General features: G+C 37.2%; 1 long non-coding RNA gene across 2 annotated transcripts; it reads right to left on the bottom strand.

The window, feature by feature from the left end:
* Window positions 1-547: 547 nt before the first annotated feature.
* On the bottom strand, window positions 548-4,209 carry LOC113461122. Of its 2 annotated transcripts, XR_003383187.2 has the most exons (3): window positions 2,773-4,209; window positions 1,268-2,523; window positions 548-1,030 (listed from the first exon to the last, which is right to left on the bottom strand). It is a non-coding gene; the product is annotated as an uncharacterized LOC113461122 (long non-coding RNA). The 2 variants fall into 2 exon arrangements; XR_005511362.1 differs by lacking the exon at window positions 1,268-2,523.
* Window positions 4,210-7,681: the final 3,472 nt, after the last annotated feature.

The raw sequence follows: 7,681 nt of genomic DNA, 5'->3' as shown, positions 1-7,681 counted from the left end.
TTTCTTCATACATATTTTAATAAAATTTAAGAGCAAAACCAGAAACATATAGAGAAATGCATTTCTTCGCCATCCATCTCCTTTCAAGAAACTATCAGCAAGCTGAAAATAAGGATATCTGTACTCTCCATAAGGCTGCATGGTGTTGCGTTAACATTTGCATTGACTATCTCATAATCCTTTCATTCAAACTTGACATGAATCTCTACCAAAAAAATGGTGACATGAATCAAGAATCTTAATCCAAGCTCAATGACTGAAAATAAAATAAGGGTCCAACCTCTATCTCTCTCTCTCTCTCATAAATGATAAAATGAATTTTTCATATTTCATCACTTATATCTGTCACACTTTTATGTTAAAGGTATTCCTTTTTCCAATCAAGAGATGTATTTTGTGGTCAACAATCAAGAAATGTATTTAGAGATATGCAGCCTATATTAAATGCAACAACCTCTACATACCCAACTAAATCACTTCTATAAAAATCCTAGGAAGCTGTTTCCTAACCACATCAAGATCCAGCAAGCATCCACAAAACCACTAGTAAATTTTTAAAATCAAATGCACCAGCTTTGTACATAGATGACTATACATTACAATGTGGTCCTTAGGACCTCCTTTAGGGCTGGAATTATTTTCCACAGTAATGGCAAAGCTGACCCTTTCTAGATTGAGTACTGTCACTTTACCCACCAAACAAGTATGACTACCATTCCTCTAGCTTAAGATGATTTCAGAAGAAGACACTGCAATTGGGCTCTCTTTCGCACCTATATTCGTTTTATCCTAAAATGAAATTATGATGGCAAGTGCTTTGACCATGTGAATCCTTTCAGTGCTCTTCTGACACCATGTTGGACTTGCAACCCCACAGGAGGGAAAACTTCACACAATGAAGTAGTTTTCACTATGATATTGACATCTAGGTAGCAAGGAAGTAATACAGGAACCAGTACACAACCTTTTGTTTAGCTTTTCTTTCCTCAGTTAAAGCTCCTCGCCTTCTCATCACCCTCGCTTCAAGAGCCTGCAATATGTAGACATTGCAAAGAAACTAGTGACTACATGAAGATAATAGACCAAAGAAAGACTAGGAGGTAATACAAAAATTGGATCAAATTTAATACTGTGTAAAAGAAAGATGCTGCTAATCTCCATGTTCACCTCCATCTTACGGATAACAAAACCTAAGAATGCTAAAAGTTGAATCCAGAAGGTGAAAAAAAATATTCAAATGCAATTCAAAATTTCATTTTGGTTTGACCTGTTTCCTATAGGAGCCAAAATGGTATAAGCCATTCCTTATCCTACAACATGTGAAAGTGACCCAGCATATCTGTGTCTGATTAAGAGAACTTATTTGTAAAAAGCACTGGAGTAGTAAATTTCGGATAGATCACTTGGATGAGTTAGAACATCTGCTCTACAAGACCATTTTTCTGTAGTAGCAAAAACAACATATTGTCAAATTAAAAGAACCAACTTGTAAAAACAGTATAGCAGCACATGTCTGACAGATCACTTAGATAAGTTAGAAATCTAATTTTATGATACCAAGAACATGTAAAAGCAATAATATATTTTTAAAGCAAAGATAAAAGTGATGATTACAAGATTAACTATTCTATTTAATACAAAAACTTTTGCCCGTGCTGCAAATAGCAAGAAAAATATAAAAACAAAAACACCATTTCAATGAATTACTGAATATTAAACAATCATTAGAAAAAGAATTGTCCATGAAAAATGAAATCCCAATTTTAAACAAACAATGTATTAAAGTTATTTTTGAAAATGTCTCTAATGGAAGACGATACACCTCAGAGCCAACCACAGCCGACATGGCATACCAACCAGTGAGAGCTCACCACGAAACTTCTGACCAACCAAACAAAGTTTGCCACATGGCAGACCCTAAAGGTGTGCGCAGAGTCCTTCGAATTTCAAACTCTTACCCCCCAACTGGCAATAGCTTAGCCACGATTGTGAACAATTTCCATAACTGCATGCGAGATGCATGGACGAAACATCCAGGCATGATCTTTGACATGCGCAATCTGTTATCAAAAATAGCCAATCCGCATACTCGATTTCCTTGACGACAGGTGCCGATCATTGCCTATATAAACAACTCCCAGAGGACCCTCCAAACAAACATTCTTGAGCCCTAGAAGCGCTCCTTTATTTCTTTTGCATTGTCATTCTGCCGCTCTCACAACACCTTCGTTGTTTCTTAAAAGTTAGACTGATTTAGGCATCAAAAGATCCCCGTCGGCTCTCCGGCAAGAGAACTCCCCTGTCTTTGTTGTTTCATGTCAGATCCCTACGTCGGAGCGAAGGTCTGAGCTAGATCTCCATCACCTTCAAGGGTGACTAGTGTAGGAGTCATCACCACCCAAGCTCAGCAGCCATCGAACCGTCATTGCAGGGACAAGCAGTGACCCTTAGTCGATCTTCCGACCTAAACAACTGACGATTGGAGCACTCCAGCAGCCCAACTAGCTCAGTGCCTTGGTCGGGCTGATTTCCAATGGCAACAGAAGACATATTGATTCATATATGAATTTGCAAAAAAATATAATCATCGACTTTGAGAAACAATAACAAGCAAATAAATCATGGCAGCATATTCATCGATAGAACAAAAAAAGCTTGCAAAACAATGCCAACACTCTGAGAGCAGGACCATCCACAGAAAATGCAGAATGGAAATTTGTTTTTCTAAAATGGTAATGTAACACTCAGAAAAGAAAAAAAATATAATCATACCTCATCGTTGGATGTTTTTCTTTGTTGGTACTCGTTGTTTTTTCTGAGTTCTCTCCAGCCAATTCTAGAGCGTGAGTTCCCACATCCAGCCAATTCTAGAGCGTGAGTTTTTTAAACATGCATTATTTCATCCTTGGTAATATGTATGGGCGTAGCTGACTCATCACCCTTGCAGTTACCTTCACTTGCATGCATGTCTGCTTCAGTACAAAACATGTTTGTATGCTCTTTCTTAGGAGAGCCACAAGATGTCGTCCTTTCCACTAAATTTCATCGTTCTTGATGTCTCCATCATCCTCTGAACCTAACATTGGACACTACTGGAATTCATCTTTCTTGACCCAAAACTTCCATCAAAGAATCGGGACAACAGTGTGTTACTTGTTGCAACCTTTCTCCTCATTCTTTCATTAACTTAATTTCTTTATCCCGAACTTTATCCATCACATGCTTTTCAGGAAACGTATATTCAGTTAATACATCATTTTTATGCATTGACCGTGCCCTGTGCTCTCATTTTACCATGAAGACATGAAGTAATTCCTCAGAAGAATAGATCATTCCTTCCCCAGAGACAATCTTTTTACCGTTTGCATCTAGAGTTTCATGATTCCTTCCTTGTTCTGAACAGGAATTCCGATCCTTGCCATCCGCTACTTTAGCGTTTTGAAGAGGTACATCTTTTGGAAAGTCTCTGCCGTCGCCTAATTCCTCCCTTAAACCAATATTTCCATTAAAAGAAGAATCATCAAACCGACGGTTTCCACATGCCGAATCTCTACTCCTCTCACTGCCTCCAAATCCACCGTGCCTTCCCCCTTTCCAACCATGCCCGAGTTCCTCCGCCACGATTCCATCACATCTTCCATCAAAGATCGAATCTTTACCGGTACAAGAGCTCTACGGCACTTCATCCGATCCAGGGTTTGGATATTTACGAGATTCATGAGGACGAACGAGGGTTTCGTCGAGGCAGGAGAAGACACGAAACAGAGCGCGATAGGAGGCGACGTCGAGGTGGAATTGCCGGGGGACGCGGGAAGGGAAGCTTGAGAAGCCGTCCATCCGAGGGTTTAGGGTTTGGAGCTCGGGCGCGCGGCTTCGAACAAGGTTCCCCATCAATTCGAATTCCCATCTCCCTCCGATGTCTCTTTTTGATCCGTTGGAAACCCTAGCGTCACCCGTGGAGTATTTCTCGGCAGTCTATAGGTATAGCCGTATAGGGCTCGGGCTGCGGTAGCGTATACCGCCGGAGTAGTTTAAAGTGGGTGTCGCGATCTTTGGGTTAAGTCGGCGCGTGACGTGGAAACTATTGGGAGCCGTTAGAGACGTGCCACGTCGGATGGTAACGTTGTGAGTCGTGTCTGGAAGTTTAGATGACCATTGGGTATCTGGATCCCATGGTCACGTTGTGATTCAGATGGATGGCTTAGATTTCAGGTCCTAAGGGTACAAGACCGTGCAAGGCCAGGGAAGCTTGGCTGGGCCAACCTTGGGCCCATATTTTGGGTCATTCTGACATGAAACGAAAATGGTGACATCTACACAATTTCTAAAGCATTGTTTTCAAATAAAATTGCATTGAAGTTACATTACATTAAAGAAAATCCCTTTTAGTTTTATGAGTTAATTACAAAAATCTTTTTAAGATTTATGTTTATTACACTTATACCTAGTTAAAATAATGGGTTAATAAATCTGTTTACCTTATATGAAAAGCTAAAATTGCCCTTAAGTGATGAATAAATTACAAAACTTCCTTAAGATTATAAGCAAATTATACTTATATCCAATAGTTTGAAAAATCTATGCTTATCCCACTAAAACACTTTAACCTATAACTTAACAGATTGTTAGCCAAACTGTTAACTTAAATGAGACATAAATGCTATGTCAGAAAAAAAAAAAAAAAATGACCAAACTAACCTTAAGTAATATAATATCCATCCAAAGAGGAGAACAACCATAAGGCATCATAGGTCTGGAGCTTGATCTTGATGAATTATCAAAAAAAGAGCCATGTGCCGAAAGAAAAGCAATGTAGATCTCTCAAGCAAGTAGATACCTCTAAAATTTTTTGCTGCAAAAAACTAGTATCAAGAGTTTTATCACTTAAGCCAGTTTGTCCATAGTTTAAGCTAGGACATGGAACCGCAACTGATGCACTATCCAAAAAGTTCCATATGTAGACGAAGGAATCTTCATCAACAACGACAATATCAAGAAATCATATATACGATATTCGACAACTAGGACTCATAATCAACAAATAATACATCGTCATCCCTGATCTCTATGACGTGGTGGCCGTGGGGAAGCAAGAACAGAACCTGATCAAGAAGAACACTTGTTGCTGGATGCCGGTTGGAAAGGAAACTTGTTGTCGATCGCTTGTCGGACAGAAATGGTTATGGTAAGGTGGCAAAGCGAGAAAGAAACCCTAGTTGCTCAATCTCGAAGGGAAGAAAACTCTTGAAGATGGAAGATTTCAAAGAGATCCGGAAGTCAGAAAAGTGAAAGAAAAGCTTTTTTTTAATAGAGGTAATTTTAACTTTTTACAATGAATAAATAATTACACTAACAATGTCAATTTAATCAGGTGGAAGTATAAGGTTTTACAAAATATTGGGTGTACGTGTAATAAACGTAAATTTTAGGAAGATTTTTGTAAGGTTATTTTGATCATTTTTAAAGAGTTTTTTGACGTAGCATTTGGGTCCCATTAAAAGTTAATAGTTTGACAAACATTCTATTAAGTTATGGGTTAAAGTATTGGATAAAATAAACCTCAAGGAGATAAACGTAGGTTTTTCATACTCTTCGATATGAATGTAATTTACCCTAATCTTTAGAAGATTTTTGTAATTTACTCTAAATTTATTTTATATGATATTTTTGATTTATATACATTAGTATTGTGCATGCGGAATGCATGCAATTGTTAAATGTGAAAGAATGTGTGCATGTTGGGTCTCTACTCTCTAATGTCAAGAAAAATATTGGGATGTTGATGTAACAAAATGGAATGGTTTCTAATATGATAAAAAATATATTGTATTAAATCATAGATATGTTAAACTAAAGCATGGACCGAAGTTAAAAATTTTATGGTTAGAGGAGAAGTCATGAGGAAGAGCAAGATGATGGATGAAAACCTTAACATTGTGGCTAGCTCATAAGAATCAAAAAGAATTGGAGTGGAAATCTAAATATAGCGGAAACAGATGGGGAAATTATGCTTCGTATTTCATTGTTTGGGTGAGACAAAGGAATGCATAGAAAAGAAATAGAAGCTCAGTTCTGATATATAATTTGGCCAATCGTACATTAGAATGTTAACTATTTTCTATTTTTTAATTTATATTTTAGTTTCTATTTATGGTTTGAATTTTTATTTTGTAATTAATATTTTATTTTTGATTACTACAATTTCTATATTTTCTTAAACTATTTATTTTTGTTTCTAGTTTTAATAATTTCTTTATTTCTATTCATCATTTCTTTTTTATTTATACATATTTTATTATATTTTGTTCCAATTTTAATTTATATTTTGTAATTTTTAATTAACATATCTTCTGATATTCTAGTTTTATGTTTTCTAGTTTGGTATGGTATTGATATTTATTTTTGTTTTTTTATTTTGTATTTTTACTTTAATAGAATATGTTAATTAATTTGAATATTTATTTAATATATTTTTGTTCTATATTCATTTTCATTTAATAATTTATTTCATATAATATGTATTGCACAATTCTTGTTCCTTAATAACATATATATAGTAAACCTTGAAGTAACTATTATCATAATATTACAACCCATATTTCCTGATACTTTTATTATTTTTAATATAATATCAATACATTTAAATATAAATTAAAATATTTACATTTTATTTATATCATAATTATCAATATTAAATTTATATCAAGTATATTATTCATTACGTTTTGTTTATATCGCAAATATTACTAGTCAATTCACTGTTTAGAATATCATCCATTGCCATTTAATGGTGGAATAACCATTATTTTTCAATTGAAGGAATGGTGATTCCAGAGATGATACGATTCCTACCAAACACTGGAATGGATCGAGCTGGAATTTTCGTTCCTGCATTCATGGGATGGAATCGCCATGATCTCGGCAATCAAGAAATTCCCGGATATGAACCTCTCGATGATCCTAGTCAAGAGGTACGTCCTAAGAGGAGGTCGAGAAGCTTATGGAAAAGCTTCGACGACCAAAGAGGCTCCATTGGGAGGGAGTACTGGAGCAAAGGTAAGAAGTTTTGGCAGAATCTTCTTACTTACGAAAACATTGGAATGAATTTGTTGCTTTGGTTGTGGGCGAATCAGACAATGCAACAGACGAGTTCAATTCAAAGGAGAATTCCATTGCTAATGAGATGATGGATGTTGGAGGAAATACAAGTCCCCCCCAAAGCACGTGAGCATATCACCAGCACGTGATCGGAAGCACCCTATCTCGGACGCCCGACCTCGGATGCTCGACCTCAAAACGCCCAACCGGGTACCCGACCTGGGAGCTCTCGACCTCGGAAGCCCGACCTCACCATCCACCCGCCGCGGTCACATCTTTCTGCGGCTCGCCCAGAGACCATCCCCTGCCACCGCCGCCAATAATTAATGCGTATGGTCTCTGCAGACCTCCGGCTTACTCAACGATTAATACGCATGACTCCTGCTATCTATGGATCTCAAGCCCTCCACGACAAATCTGCTCGGCTGCGTCTGATCAGCCATGACAACTCCTTGGCCCCGGCCTAATCTCCTACGGCGAGGCATTAATTCACACGATCCTACATTAACTCATGCGACATGCTCAATCATACGGCAGCTCCGCCCCGTTACATCACAAGTAATCCGGTACCTCTCTATAAAAA

Source organism: Phoenix dactylifera, chromosome 4, assembly GCF_009389715.1.
Source record: "Phoenix dactylifera cultivar Barhee BC4 chromosome 4, palm_55x_up_171113_PBpolish2nd_filt_p, whole genome shotgun sequence".
Classification (NCBI taxonomy): domain Eukaryota; kingdom Viridiplantae; phylum Streptophyta; class Magnoliopsida; order Arecales; family Arecaceae; genus Phoenix; species Phoenix dactylifera.
The sequence above is the reverse complement of the archived record's forward strand: the minus strand, read 5'-3'. Positions and strand labels throughout refer to the sequence as shown.